We start from the raw sequence: 15,092 nt of genomic DNA, 5'->3' as shown, positions 1-15,092 counted from the left end.
GAGCTATGTGTTTTGATGACCGAAGTTTGTTCGGAGTCCCGGATGAGATCACGGATGTGACGAGGAGTCTCGAAATGGTCGAGACGTAAATATTGATATATTGGAAGGCTACATTCGGGCATCGTAAAGGTTCCGAGTGATTCGAGTATTTTTCGAAGTACCGGAGAGTTACCGGAATTCGCCAGAGGAAGTTAATGGGCCTTATTGGGCTTTAGTGGAGAGAAGGAAGAAGGGCTACGAGGTGGCGCCCTGCCCAAACCGAATTGGATAAGGGGTGCCCCCCCTTTCCTTCTCCCTCTCCTTCCTTTCCTTCTCCCTCTCCTTCCTTTCCTTCTTTCCTACTCCAAAAAGGAAAGGGAATCCTACTAGGACTTGGGAGTCCTAGTAGGACTCCCTACACTTGGCGCGCCCCCTAGGAGGGCTAGCCTCTCTCCCTCCCTCCTTTATATACGTGGGCAGGGGGCACTGTCGGTGTCAAAACTGGCGGATCTCGAGTAGGGGGTCCCGAACTGTGCGTCTAAGGCTAATGGTAATAGGAGGCGGGGGACATAATGTTTACCCAGGTTCAGGCCCTCTCGATGGAGGTAATACCCTACTTCCTACTTGATTGATCTTGATGATATGAGTATTACTAGAGTTGATCTACCACGAGATCGTAGAGGCTAAACCCTAGAAGCTAGCCTATGGTTATGATTGTTCTTGTCCTACGGACTAAACCCTCTGGTTTATATAGACATCGGAGGGGGCTAGGGTTACACAGAGTCGGTTACAGAGAAAGGAATCTTTACATCCGAATCGCCAAGCTTGCCTTCCATGTAAAGGAGAGTCTCATCCGGACATGGGACGAAGTCTTCTATCTTGTATCTTCATAGCCCAACAGTCCGGCATATGCATATAGTCCGGCTGTCCGAGGACCCCTTAATCCAGGACTCCCTCAATAGCCCCTGAACCAGGCTTCAATGATGATGAGTCCGGCACGCATATTGTCTTCGGCATTGCAAGGCAGGTTCCTTCTCCGAATACTTCAAAGTAGATCTTGAACATAAGAATCGTGTCCGGCTCTGCAAAACAAATTCCACAATGGTAGAGGGTATAATATCCCACGAGTCCAATCTGCTGACAACTCATAGTGTGACATCATGCCACGGCCCGGTCTTTATTTGAACCGTTTTTATCCCGCCCCTCCGTATTTCGAGGCGCGGCTTCATTGGCACATCTTGTCGAAGCAGAGATCGTGTCCCCTTATCAGGGGATTCTCATCAATGAGGGCATGGGTAACCTAACCGTGCCATCAGCACAACGCTTGGGAAATAAGCGAGTTTTAGGGCAAGCAGGGAGGCGCATGATTTTTACTGCCTTTATAAAGGGATAAGGATTCCCCTCTTTCACCCATGCCCTCTTCTTCCTCTGCTCATTCATTCTCGAGCTCCAACGCCCAAGCACCCATCTCTTCCGCCCAAAAAGCACTCCAATCATGTCCGGATCTGGAGCTGGAGGCAAGTGGATGGCCTCCTCCGTCAATAAGAAGGACATCAAGAAGCTCCGGGAGGCCGGGTACTTGTCCAAAGACATCGCTCATTGGCTTCCGGCCAAGGGGCAGATCATCCCTACCCCGGGGCCCCGAGAAAGGGTGGTGTTTCTCTCCCACTTCGTCCGCGGGCTGGGATTCCCCCTCCACCCATTCGTCCGTGGACTGATGTTCTACTATGAGCTGGACTTCCATGACTTGGCCCCCAACTCCATCCTCAACATCTCGGCATTCATTGTCGTGTGTGAGGCCTTCCTCCGCATCCCAGCTCACTTCGGCCTATGGCTGAAGACCTTCAATGTGAAGGCAAAGGTGGTGAGCGGCTAACAAGCGGAGTGCGGAGGAGCCATGGTGGGCAAGATGCCCAATGTCACCTGGCCTGAAGGCTCCTTTGTGGAGACTGTAAAGGGGTGGCAATCATGGTGGTTCTACATCACCGAGCCGCGCGGCGCCAACTGGGCGGCGACCCCCGAATTCTGATCCGGAGTCCCCATGCGGCTCACCTCCTGGCAAGAGAAGGGTTTAGCCTGGGGATGAGCGGAAGAAGTGACTGGGCTCCACACATGTGTCCAGAACATGATTGACAAGAAAATCAAGCTTGTCAACATGGTCTAGGTCATGCTCTGCCGGATTCTTCCATGCCAGAGTCGGACTTGTAATTTGTGGGAGTTCGACCCGGCCAAGCACCAGACGCTGCTGGAGCTCTTCGATATGACACACGAATACATCTGGAAGGTGCTTTCCAAGGCCGGCGAGGTACCACCGCCCACGTCCGAAGATCGCGGGCTTAGCGCAAAACGCCGGGCTAATCCGGTAAGTTCTTTTATGTTTGCAAGGTAATATTTTGCTGGCATATCTGCGGGAGGAACCTAAGCCTACATGCCAATCTTTCAGGCCTGGGTAACGATAGCAGAGCAGATCGAATGTCCGGCTCCGCTACCCGAAGATCCAGAAACGCCTCTTCTGGCGAAGATGTTGTTTCCGGTGCCTAATGAGGTGTCGGAGAAGAAAGCCAAAAAGGCGGCCATGGGGACCAGAGGTGGTCTCCGACGCAAGGGTGTTTTGGACGTGATGTCCGAAGACGCCGAGACGCACTCCTCCGCCGAAGACGACGACGACGACGAGGATACCCGTTCCCCCCTCCCCCACTGGGGGGAAAAGAAGAGGAAGGCCTCCACACATGGGGAGGCCGAGGCGCCTAAGAAGGGAAAATCTCCCTTCCGGACTACTCCGCCGCAGCCACCAATAGCAGCGAGGAGTGGGAGCCTAGGGTCAAGCCCCTGGCCAAATCGTAAGTATCCGGACACGGTAATATTTACGGTTTTTTCACTTTATCGTTTTTCAATGTGTTAGACCATGCATCTGCAATCCGGCCCAGTCCAACATCGAGCTATCCTCCTCTTCGAAGGGGTCGCTGGACCCGTCGGCGATGAACAGCAGGTCCCATCCAACGGCCACCTCCCATAAGGCCGCGGACAACACCAAGGTGTTGTCTTGAAGGATACCGGGCCAAGGGGAGACCGTTCCGGTGATGCCAGAGGAAAAAAGCCCGGTTGCCGAGCACATGGGGGGAAAGACCCCTACAGACCCCAACGATGGGGTCCGCGTCCAGTTTGGCCCTCAGCCGGATATAGCTCCGGAGACCCAAGTGGCTCCGGATTCGGGCGGGCAGCCTCTCCCGAACGAGAGGGGCAAGCCGCCTCCACCGGTGACCTCTGTCCATCCAGAGGCACCGGATAGATTGCTAGAAGCGCTACAAGGCGCTTCCATTATGGAAGAACACCATACTCTTATGAGTATGGTGATTGAGAAAGTCCAATCCGCCAAAAACGGACTGCCCGAAACCTGCACTAGCCTTCTAACAGGCTTTGAGGTAAGTAATATAGTTGTAAAAGAATATCTAGATAGTAGCCCCTGATGCTCTGTTCGGTGTTCGGAAAGAAAAACCAAACAGAGGGTCAAAATAATTTTCGCAGGAGTCTAACATAACATGTCTATGTGAATAAGCAGGCGTCATTGCTGGCCTCCGCCGCTCATACTATGGAGGTCTCCGGCTTGACGCGGAATCTGGAGCGGGCCGAGGAAGAACTCGGCCTCGTGAAGAAGCAGCTGGAGGACAGCCAATGTATGCACTAACCGGTGCTTTATGTTTAGGAAGGATGAAAAGTTCATACTGACTAAAGTGTCATGAACTTTATTAGGGGCTGCGACCGAAGTAGAGGCCCTCAAGAAGGCGTTGGCCGAGGCCGAGGACAAAGCGGCTAAGGAACGCGCCGCGCGCGAGAAGCAGGAGGCCCGGGTCAGTGAGGTCCAGCAAGAGCTCCAAGACACCGTCAACAGGTACGAGTCCTTAGAGCGTGTTTTGAAGACTCAAGAGTCCGAACTTGCCAAGGCCTGCCAGAGCGCGCAAGATGCCCGAGCCGAAGCCCAGAGCGCCCTCCAGGAAATCCAGGCGGCCCAGAAGATTGCGGAGGGTAAGGCTTTTATTATGCAAAGCAAGTGTGTGAAGGAAATGTTCCATTTACTTACCCGAATTTGGAGTTCTCCAAGAGCGTTTGCGGATCTGCCACGCAGCATATCCGATGCTGCAGAGTTCTTTTGAGCCAAAGAAGGGAGCTCTACGGAGAAGCTATTCTGGTCTCAATACCTTGGATCAGAACATCTGGTGCCCCTTAGTGATCAGCTAAAATAGTTGGTCGAGCTGCACAAGGCGGCCGAACTAGCCATGAAGAACCTAATAGTCCGGCTATGGCCTGCCGAGCCCATGCCCAGTAGCTAGTTCGGACTCGTGAAGCGGCTGGTCAGTGCCTGCCCTCGGCTTGATGCTGTTAAGCGGTCGGTCTGCATTGAAGGTGCACGGATGGCTTTCGCCCGTGCCAAGACGCACTAGGAGAAGATGGATGCCACGAAGTTGATGACCGAGGGTCCGCCCAAGGGCAAGGAGCATCGCAAGCCTGGGAAGTACTATGACAGTGTCATGGAGGGATCCCGCCTTGTGGCGGACCAATGTGCCAAGGATATCATTTTCCCATGAAAGCATTATTTTATCTTGTCCTGTAATATGGAACGAGGTCTTTATGTAATATAATGCTTGTTATTTAAAATTTTACCTCCTGTGCGGCCGTTTATGAAATTTGAGAGTTGGCCAGTCGTCAGCTTCTGCCCCCGCGTAGCTAGTATATGGGTGTTCGGGATAAATCTAAACACTCTTTATGCAAATTTTTGGTCCTTTAAGGAGGTGTTTAGCGCAACGAACAAGGCAATCAGACTATACAACTTTATCACCCTCACTTAGACATAGGAGTTCTATAATTTTAAATTTTGGCGTAGCCCTTGGTATTCAGAAGGCCGAAGTTGGGGCGCTATACACGCCTATCCGGACAAAAACCGATTCCTCGCATAAAGCAGAAAAAATCTCTAGCGATTTGAAAACCTCTCGAACAGCTGACCAGCTCTCACTGCATCATGACAGTCAATTTTCGGCTTTCTCTACTGAGGCGCTCGTCTGGAAGAACTGGGACACAATCGCAATAGTTCTCCATTTACTAACCTAGCTGATACAGCGGAACGTAAGGTAGCAAGCTGTGACGCCCCCGATTCAATCGTACACTAATCATACACGCAAACATGTACGATCAAGATCAGGGACTCACGGGAAGATATCACAACACAACTCTAAAATAAAATAAGTCATACAAGCATCATAATACAAGCCAGGGGCCTCGAGGGCTCGAATACAAGTGCTCGATCATAGACGAGTCAGCGGAAGCAACAATATCTGAGTACAGACATAAGTTAAACAAGTTTGCCTTAAGAAGGCTAGAAACTGGGATACAGATCGAAAGAGGCGCATGCCTCCTGCCTGGGATCCTCCTAAACTACTCCTGGTCATCGTCAGCGGGCTGCACGTAGTAGTAGGCACCTCCAGCATAGTAGGAGTCGTCGTGGAAGGTGGCGTCTGGCTCCTGGACTCCAGCATCTGGTTGCGACAACCAGAAAGAAAGGAAAGGGAGAAAGGGGGAAAGAAAGCAACCGTGAGTACTCATCCAAAGTACTCGCAAGCAAGGAACTACACTACATATGCATGGGTATATGTGTAAGGAGGCCATATCAGTGGACTGAACTGCAGAATGCCAGAATAAGAGGGGGATAGCTAGTCCTATCGAAGACTACGCTTCTGGCAGCCTCCGTCTCGCAGCATGTAGAAGAGAGTAGATTAAAGTCCTCCAAGTAGCATCTCCAAGTAGCATCTCCAAGTAGCATCTCATAGCATAATCCTACCCGGCGATCCTCCCCTCGTCGCCCTGTGGAAAAGCGATCACCGGGTTGTCTGTGGAACTTGGAAGGGTGTGTTTTATTAAGTATCCGGTTTTAGTTGTCATAAGGTCAAGGTACAACTCCAAGTCGTCCTGTTACCGAAGATCACGGCTATTCGAATAGATTAACTTCCCTGCAGGGGTGCACCACATAACCCAACACGCTCGATCCCATTTGGCGGGACACACTTTCCTGGGTCATGCCCGGCCTCGGAAGATCAACACGTCGCAGCCCCACCTAGGCACAACAGAGAGGCCAGCACGCCGGTCTAAACCTAAGCGCACAGGGGTCTGGGCCCATCGCCCTTAGCACACCTGCATGTTGCGAGGGCGGCCAAAAGCAGAACTAGCCGCCTTAATACAAGAGCAGGCTTATGTTCCAATCCGGCGCGTGCCGCTCAGTCGCTGGCGTCACGGAGGCTTCGGCTGATACCACGACGCCGAGATACCCATAACTACTCCCGCGTAGATGGTTAGTGCATATAGACCAAATGGCCAGACTCAGATCAAATACCAAGATCTCGTTAAGCGTGTTAAGTATCCGCGAACGCCGACCAGGGCCAGGCCCACCCGTCTCCTAGGTGGTCTCAACCTGCCCTGCCGCTCCGCCACAAAGTAACAGTCGGGGGCCGTCGGGAACCCAGGCCCACCTCTACCGGGATGGAGCCACCTGTCCTTTCAACCCCCTCATCAGAATCACTTGCGGGTACTCCTCGAGCTGACCCGACTTTAGTCACCATCTGTATAGTATGAATGTATGTATAGTATATACCCGTGATCACCTCCCGAGTGATCACGTCCCAATAGTATAGCAAGGCAGACTGACAAGGATGTAGGGCCAATGATGATAAACTAGCATCCTATACTAAGTATTTAGGATTGCAGGTAAGGTATCAACAGATGTAGCAACAATGTCAGGCTATGCATCAGAATAGGATTAATGGAAAGTAGTAACATGCTACACTACTCTAATGCAAGCAGTATAGAGAAGAATAGGCGATATCTGGTGATCAAGGGGGGGGGGGCTTGCCTGGTTGCTCTGGAAAGGAGGGGTCGTCAACTCCGCAGTCGAACTGGGTAGTCATCGGCAGTCTCGGGGTTTACCGGAAAGAAGTAACAGAGGGGGAACACAATAAATAACTGAGCAATCAAAGTATCACAAAGCATAGCATGGTAATACGCGGTGCTAGAGGTGACCTAACGCAGTAGGAGGTGATACCGGTGAAGGGGGGAACATCCGAGAAAGTATTCCCGGTGTTTCACGTTTTCAGACAGAGGAACCGAAGGGGGAAAGTTGCGTGTTCGCTATGCTAGGGATGTGGGGTGGACAAACGGGTTGCGTATCCGGATTCGTAGGATTTTTCTGAGCAACTTTCATGTAGAAAACATTTTCATCCGAGTTACGGTTTAATTTCTATGAATTTTTAAAGATTAAAGTATTTCTGGAATTATTCAAATTTAACCGAAATGGAAGATGACGTCAGCATGACGTCAGCAATGCGTCAGCATTCGGCTGACCTGCTGCCTGGTCAAACTGACAGGTGGGGCCCACCTGTCAGCCTCTCTGGGTAAAACAGTGGGTTAAACTAATCTAACAGACTAATTAGAGGTGTGGGCCCCAAGTGTCAGTGACTAACTAACTACTAATTAAATAACAGATTTTAACTACAGTTTTATTTATTTAGAAAATGTTTTAAACAAGGGGGGCCCACATGTTAGTCTTACTGGGCAGCCCAGCCAGCAGTTGACTGGGTCAAGCCAGTCAACTGGGCCACCAGGGCCCACTGGTCAGTGACTCGGGGGCGGGGCCCACTATGCTACGTCGGCGTCGGCGCCGGAGAGAGAGCTCCGACGACCAAGGCAACGGCGGCGCCTCGCCGGAGTTGGCTGGGGCCGCGCTACAGGGGGCCTCCGGACCTGCGGCTTGGACCTAAGGGCGCGGCTCGGCGCCGCGCACACGATGGTGACGACGACCGGCGTCCGGGACGACCGGAGCATCGCCGGCAGCAAGCGGAGGTGGCCACGGTGTTCGGGAGCGCGCTGGGAAAACCTACGGGGCGCCAAATCAGCCGCGGCTGGTCGCGTTCGAATGGGAATTCAACGCCGCATCCAGCTATGGTGGCGGCACGGCCCGTAACGGTCTGGAACGACGACGGCGAGAGGCGGGGCAGACGCCGGCGTTCGAGCGCAGTTGGAGACGAGGCTAGAGGGTACGGGGAGGCACGGGAGGAGGCACGGACGGTTGGGAGGCCTCCTGGAAGTGCTAGGGGCACGAAGCCGTGCTCGAAAGCAAGCTCGACCGGTGGTGGCTGAGACGGCGTGGCGCGACAGCGGCGACGGGCTCGGCCACGGCGGCAACGATGGCATACGGGCACAGGAAACAGCGGGGGAGCAAGGGGAGGAGAGGTAAGTGCTCACAAGGCGCCTGTAGAGGAGCAGAGCGGGCTCGGGGGAGGCCTGGGGCAGACGAACGGCGCCGGTGGAGCTCCGGCGTCCCGAGGAGGAAGACGACGGTGTGACGGTGCTCCAGCGCCTCCGAGCTCTTGTGAATGGCACCAGGGTGCGTAGAGGACGACTGCAAGGAGCTACGTCATGGCAGAGACGTGCGTGGTGGCCGGTGGTCATGTCGGAGCAAGGTGGACGGCGATGGTGGGCGTTCGGGCGAAGCGAAGAAGGGGATCTGGTGGGGAGAGGGAGAGGCGGAGAGGGAGAGTAGCATGGAGTAGGCGAGCGGGGAGGGAGCCCGAGGCGTCGGGGGCTGCCCTTATCCCCTCGCCGGCGACGTGGCAGCGCGGGGCGCCGCGCCGGTCTGGTGGGAACGAGCTGGGGTGGCTCGGTCGCGTGAACAGAGAGGAGAGGCATGGCCAGGAGGGGGAGTGGGCCGGCCTAGCTGGGTCGGCTGGCTGGGTGGGCCGAAGCCCAGGTGAGGCAGGGGGCTTTCTCTCTCTCTCCTCTGTGTTTCCTTTTCTCCTTTTCTTTTCAGTAGCTTTTGCCTTTTTTTAGCCACAATGACTTTGCAAAAATATGCCACTAGACAAAACAATTTCAAAGAATTATTGGGCACTGCCACAAAAAGATTGTGAGGCTTTTGAAATAGTTGAAACCTTCGTAATTTAAAAAGGCATTTAAACTATTGTTTTAGCCACTATTTTAAAGTGGTTTAGGGCACTTAGACATTTGCAAAAATGTTGGTTCACTACCAATATTAGTTATGGATTATTTGGCACAAGATGAACATTTTAGATTTCATGTCTGACAAATATGAATTTTTTGACTTTAGATTGGATTTGAATTTGAATTGTGATTTGGATCAAGTGAAGATTAGCAACAGTAACATGATGACATGGCATCATTAACAGGGGATTACTGTAGCATGACACTGAGGGTGTTACAAATCTCCTCCACTACAAGAAATCTCGTCCCGAAATTTAAGAGGTAGTGAAAGGGGGGAGGTTTGGTAACGAAACTAGCGGGTCTTCTCATCCTGGCTTGCTCTTCTCGAAGAGGTCGATCCATTACATGGGTGTCTTCATTTCTCTGCTTCGGGTCATCATGACGATGTTGGCATCCTTTCTTCGGGAACTCCATCGTACTTACGAATAGTAAAGGGGCAGCTTGACAACGATAGAATGCTACCAGGTGTAATCGTCGAGGGTTATCCCACGAATGAATATATGAGTATCTCTCAAGTTGAACGAATAAAACATGCCGAGAGAAAAGTAATATGGTACAATAAGAAGTTTCAAACGGGTAGACAATCGTTTGATGTCTGACACAAGGTGTGAAAGGGGTACAGAGTAACGAGAATAAGTATTATGGTTGATACCAGAATAGATCACTAGGAAGGTGGCTCGCGAATTACACATGAAGCCAAACGTGAGGAATAACCTTGGAAACGGGGGGTGTGCACGAGAGTCAGGTTTCGATCATGTGGAACTTGTGGGTTATGGGCCCACCATGTGGGTTAAAGTAGGAATGGCAGTGACATCTTGCACGGTCATGATAGCAAGGCATGTCAGAGGGTAGCCGGTCAGTTATGTTGACTGCATCGTTGGTACCAAGGGCGGGGGACGAAGAGAACCATTTTCCTTCTCATTGAACGAGGTGGACCAATAGGCAAAGTTCTCGTCCATCGATGGTTACCGGAATGCTATCGACAAATGCAACAGGGTCTTACTGACACGGTTGTACGCCAAGGTGTTTACAAAAGTAGAAGAACATTACTTCTTAGATCATATGGATCACAAGGAAGGTTAAACAAATTAATGGAAAGGAAAAGGTGATCATCAGATTAAACAGAACAATGGAAAGGAAAATGTGTTTAAACACATATTTCAGGGATATATCCTTCCCAAGGACAAGTAGAGGATGATATCCAAGACAGGATATAAGGTAGAAAACCCTTTAGATAAGAGACGAGAAATTTCATGACATTACCCATACAACGGTGTTTGGGTAATTTCAACAAGAAACATTTAGTATGGTGCTTCAAATGTTCTTATTGAAAATTGGAGTACCACAGACATGCTTCGAGATAGCACTGCCATGTTATTCAAGCAAAGGTCAAACTTTGGATACACAAATGATCCATCAGGAACAACTCATAGAATAAGTCTTAATTTCCTCATGGAAGAATGGTTAACCTTGCCAAAATGGAACTTATAACAATAGGTCCTTCGGCCAGGTGTGCTAGACATGACATCACCTTACCGGGTCATAAAAGACCAATGTTGTAACTCTTGGAGACATGTTCCAACCATGATATCTGACTGAGATTCAGATCTGATTGGTGTCAGGATACCTCAGACTCAGGATGCCTGAGAAGAAAGGTGCAACACAAGTTAACGGAATGACACTGTAAGATTCTCGGGAAATGAACTATGAAGTGATTTCCGTTAACAAGAGTTCATCATTAACCCAAGGAGAGGACAAGGAGGTGGCTGATGAACTCAGCAACAATTCATCAAAATTTCCAAAGGATAGATTTCCACAATTATGTGAACAAGGAGATAACATTTGTCAGATCAAAATGATATATTGATGTATGCTTGAGGAAAACATACACAATTTAACAATGGTTGAAAGGTGCACCCGAAATATGGGCTGGGTTGCACAGCCAACATTGGAATGGTGATTCAATACTCAATAGTCTAAGAACGAACGGCCGACCATTAACTTCAAAGCAATATGGTTGCTAGAAGGGCATAATCCAAACATCATCGCTCACTTGTGGGTACCCTGGTCGGAATCAACACAAGGACCCAAGAAGAATGGCGATGGTGAGAAATATCACCATACCAAGAATTCTCAAGAGGTGGTGAAATTCCCACGACATTCTTGACATAAAAGGTGGTAATATTACAAGGTAAAGAAGAACAATGTTGGGTAGCAAGGAACTCAAGGTATAACACAAAACACGAACAAGTTTGCCTCGGAGGGAAGGCAATAATGTTGGCAAGGATAACACAAATCAACGAGGGGAAAGGAAGGTATTTGTCATCATGAGTTCAGATGATATCCTAGAAGAGCTCAGAACGGTCATGATGATCACGACACATTTGTCGAGAGATACCATGAAGACGTAATCAATCAGCGACAACATTAAGTCAAAGGAATGAGGTAGCGGAAGGTTATTGGAACCATGGGTAGGACACAAACTTGAAATCAGGATTATTGTTCAAGGCGAACGGTATGACGAGGAAGATCGATTGTAAGATTATCTCACCGTCGAAAATTTGTGCTCCGAGAAGAAGGACCAGGTAGCACAGTTAGAATCATCACGACAATGATATAGCCAAACAGGCTAGGAATGGCGTGATCGGGTACAAACTCGTACTTATAGAAGCTTACTGAAGAGATGTTGACGTAGTGCGGACTCGGTTCAGTCATCGGTGTCTTTGAGTGTTTAATAACTCAGAGCCCGTGAAAAATTGGAATCAGTGGGAAGGTAGCACTTGATGAATAACTCATAAGAAGTCATGCAGTTCCATGATAATCTCGAGATACCAGGGGGTAATACTCGACGACAGATCCAAGTAGAGGTTGGACTGGGGTGTTGCTCTATAGAAGACAAGTGCTTAAACTTGCACAGGAAATGGTATTTAAAGGAGGACATGGTCAGAACCACGATTGCAAAGGATCAATTCACCGATACCAAAGGATATTATATCAAGGAAATAGTTACAAGAAGCTTCCATGATAGGATCTACATCGTGTCCATGGGCATGAACACAAAGTTCAAGGTCGACTCCCACTTCCATAATGCATAACCTTCCATTCACTTCTCGTTCTCAAAGAAGTTGTATGGTAGAAAATTATCTGCTAAACACTAGAAGGGTTGACTTGTCAAAACCTTCTGGTTCATACGGTTTTTAGGGAAGGTATAGGTTCAACCCAATGGGGCTTCTTAGAAACATATACCACAAGTTTCAAGAGTAAATATCACAAGCTCGAAAGCAGAGCAAGGTTCAAAAAGTAGATGATACAATTTACCAAAGGCATTATGTATCCAAGGGAAGGCTCACAAGGTTATTGAATATGAAGGACAATGTCGGATAAAATCCATTAAAGGATCTGTCGGTCCATAGAAGAGCTGATGTGAGCATCGGCACACAATCAGAGGAAGTAACAATGCAAGGGCATTGGATGGCATTGGATTATAGAAACAACTAACTAATCTAGAGCTCAAATGCAAAGGAATTATGATTTCCAAATTAAGGGAACAGAAGCAATGTTCTGATTAGGGGTGGATAAGTTGAATAGCCTTAGGGGTACTATCGACGGCATTTGGATTGGTTGAGAACCAACTCATGTTTAAAATGACGTCTGAGCCGCAAAGATAATTTAAAAGGATCAACTGATGATTGCGTGCATTCGCACTCATGTTGAATCAAAAGGATCAAAATGACGATGCCTAAGGATACTAACGAATATTGCCAGACATATGGAAAGCATCCATCATGCAAGTAGACAAGTATGACAGAGCAATAAGCTACTAAGGATTTTTGGAGGATAGAATAGTATTTCAAAGACCATTGTGAAACACATGAACAATTGGGGGATGAGCGGATACTCGATAAGTGCGAGAATTATCCATAGGGGTATTCAGGTGACAAAGAACAGCAAGGCGGTAAGCTCAAAGGATTATCGAAACAACGACGAGTGTTTCGAGGTATCTGGTAATAACAAGACCAACTGGGGATGAATGTAAGAATAACAACTGCAAGTAGTTATCCATAAGGGTTGACGGTGGAAGGGGAATTGCAAATGCGATGAACATAAGTTCTCGGGTTAACAGCGGAGAGTATCTTCAGGGTCTTCACGTGCCGCAGACGATCATCATTAATAAGGGGCTCTCCGAGTGAAAGTGATAACAAGATCCTAATGTTAGATTTAGCAAAAATCATTTAACCCGAATAGAAGAGAGATCAGAGTCCCAGAGTATAGGTCGAGGAATAAAAGATCCTAATACCACCCAATGGCGACGTGGGCCCGTAAGGCACACAGCCAAGTTAGTAAAAGTTTTGCAATGACTAGACTCAACTTCGGCCAAGGAGTTGGAAAGGGGGATTCCTACAGGCAGTCGGCTCTGATACCAACTTGTGACGCCCCCGATTCAATTGTACACTAATCATACACGCAAACGTGTACGATCAAGATCAGGGACTCACGGGAAGATATCACAACACAACTCTAAAATAAAATAAGTCATACAAGCATCATAATACAAGCCAGGGGCCTCGAGGGCTCGAATACAAGTGCTCGATCATAGACGAGTCAGCGAAAGCAACAATATCTGAGTACAGACATAAGTTAAACAAGTTTGCCTTAAGAAGGCTAGCACAAACTGGGATACAGATCGAAAGAGGCGCAGGCCTCCTGCCTGGGATCCTCCTAAACTACTCCTGGTCGTCGTCAGCGGGCTGCACGTAGTAGTAGGTACCTCCAGCATAGTAGGAGTCGTCTTAGAAGGTGGCGTCTGGCTCCTGGACTCCGGCATCTGGTTGCGACAACCAGAAAGAAAGGAAAGGGAGAAAGGGGGAAAGAAAGCAACCGTGAGTACTCATCCAAAGTACTCGCAAGCAAGGAACTACACTACATATGCATGGGTATATGTGTAAGGAGGCCATATTAGTGGACTAAACTGCAGAATGCCAGAATAAGAGGGGGGATAGCTAGTCCTATCGAAGACTACGCTTCTGGCAGCCTCCGTCTCGCATCATGTAGAAGAGAGTAGATTAAAGTCCTCCAAGTAGCATCTCCAAGTAGCATCTCCAAGTAGCATCTCATAGCATAATCCTATCCGGCGATCCTCCCCTCGTCGCCCTGTGGAAAAGCGATCACCGGGTTGTCTGTGGAACTTGGAAGGGTGTGTTTTATTAAGTATCCGGTTCTAGTTGTCATAAGGTCAAGGTACAACTCCAAGTCGTCCTGTTACCGAAGATCACAGCTATTCGAATAGATTAACTTCCCTGCAGGGGTGCACCACATAACCCAACATGCTCGATCCCATTTGGCCGGACACACTTTCCTGGGTCATGCCCGGCCTCGGAAGATCAACACGTCGCAGCCCCACCTAGGCACAACAGAGAGGCCAGCATGCCGGTCTAAACCTAAGCGCACAGGGGTCTGGGCCCATCGCCCTTAGCACACCTGCACGTTGCGAGGGCGGCCGAAAGCAGAACTAGCCCCCTTAATACAAGAGCAGGCTTACATTCCAATCCGGCGCGCGCCGCTCAGACGCTGGCATCACGAAGGCTTCGACTGATACCACGACACCGGGATACCCATAACTACTCCCGCGTAGATGGTTAGTGCGTATAGACCAAATGGCCAGACTCGGATCAAATACCAAGATCTCGTTAAGCGTGTTAAGTATCCGCGAACGCCGACCAGGGCCAGGCCCACCTGTCTCCTAGGTGGTCTCAACCTGCCCTGCCGCTCCGCCACAAAGTAACAGTCGGGGGCCGTCGGGAACCCAGGCCCACCTCTACCGGGATGGAGCCACCTGTCCTTTCAGCCCCCTCATCAGAATCACTTGCGGGTACTCCTCGAGCTGACCCGACTTTAGTCACCATCTGTATAGTATGAATGTATGTATAGTATATACCCCTGATCACCTCCCGAGTGATCACGGCCCAATAGTATAGCAAGGCAGACTGACAAGGATGTAGGGCCAATGATGATAAACTAGCATCCTATACTAAGTATTTAGGATTGCAGGTAAGGTATCAATAGATGTAGCAACA

Source organism: Triticum dicoccoides, chromosome 4B (genome assembly GCF_002162155.2).
Source record: "Triticum dicoccoides isolate Atlit2015 ecotype Zavitan chromosome 4B, WEW_v2.0, whole genome shotgun sequence".
Lineage (NCBI taxonomy): Eukaryota > Viridiplantae > Streptophyta > Magnoliopsida > Poales > Poaceae > Triticum > Triticum dicoccoides.
Note: the sequence above shows the minus strand (reverse complement) of the source record.